A 1,305-nucleotide genomic window follows, 5' to 3' on the forward strand; every position below is an offset into this window, starting at 1 on the left:
GGCCTTGTAGTTTTCTTCCTGAGACAAGCTCTCAAGAGCTTCCCTAAAGACAAGTTCCAGACCACCTTAGAATTGGTTATGTTGTTGAAGACGAGCTTGAACTCCCGATCTTCTGGCCTCCACTTCTCAAGTTCTGAGAATACAGGTTTGTAGCGCCCTGCCAAGTGTATGCAGTGTTGAGGATGGAACTCAGAGCTTTGTGCTTTCTAGGCAAGCACTCACTTTACTAAACAAGCTACATTCCCGGGTCTTAAGTCTTCCTAACAAACTACTACAGCTGGTTTTCTAGTATATGTTAATGAGCATCTTTGCATATATTCAAACTGCCTGTAGTGTGTTACAAACATCTTTGGATGCCCTTGGTATCAAGGTAATGATGGCCCCATTTAGTGGGAAGCACTTGTGTCTTGTGTTCACCTCGGCCGCACATACACTAAAAGTGGAACTGTGCAAAGATTAGCATGGACCCTGTGCAAAGATGACACAAAAATTCATGAGGAAGCATTTCTTTCTTTTCTGTTTTACATTGGAGGGCCGAAGGGAATTCTTTAAATATCCGGTACAATTATTGGCAAAGCCGTTGCTCTGTGAATTACCTTCTGGTATGATGATGATGATGAACTACCTGGAACAGTCTTATGGAAAGATACACCGACTCAGTTTGGAGGTTTGAGTGAAAGGTTGGGCAGACACGTTGAGCTGGCCTCGAGTGAGGAGCTGAGTGTAAACGGGAGGGACTATGGGTAAGGGCACTCCAGAAGGAAAGAGGAAGTCAGCCTCCCTCCCCCACTTCCTGATGATCTCGATTCCCCAAAGACGCTTGACACAGTATAACCTCATATATGCTCAAGCCATGCCCAGTGAGACAGTCCACTTCCTGTTGCCTTTGTATCAAGATGTAGAATTCTACAGCGCCATGTCTGCCTGCACTCCACCAAACTCCCAGCCACCATGTTCCCCACCACAATGACAGTGGACTAAACCTCTCAAATGGTAAGCCACCACCTCAGCTAAATGCTTTCCTCTATTACAGCCCCATGCTCATGGCATCTCTTCACAGCAATAGAAACCCTAACTAAGATATTACGTTATGATTGAAAAGGTCAGCCACAAAGATCACACAACAACGTGAAAGGCTTGTGTAGCAATAGGACTTCAATATATTTAAGGAAAAAAAAACCCTTCATAGCTAAAAGAGAAACACAAATCACAATTAGAATCAAAGACGTCAACACTCTCAACCATTGAAAAACTAGACCAAACGCCCACAGCTATGCAGTGTTTGAAGGACACAATAAATAAACA

The 1,305-nt window shown here is 43.9% G+C and overlaps 1 non-coding gene across 1 annotated transcript; it reads left to right on the forward strand.

Moving 5' to 3' along the window:
- Positions 1-409: 409 nt before the first annotated feature.
- Positions 410-513, forward strand: LOC113458202. The gene has a single exon (XR_003378620.1). It is a non-coding gene; the product is annotated as a U6 spliceosomal RNA (small nuclear RNA).
- The last annotated feature ends 792 nt before the right edge of the window (positions 514-1,305 follow it).

Source organism: Microtus ochrogaster, unplaced genomic scaffold (genome assembly GCF_000317375.1).
Source record: "Microtus ochrogaster isolate Prairie Vole_2 unplaced genomic scaffold, MicOch1.0 UNK8, whole genome shotgun sequence".
In the NCBI taxonomy this organism is placed as follows: Eukaryota; Metazoa; Chordata; class Mammalia; order Rodentia; family Cricetidae; genus Microtus; species Microtus ochrogaster.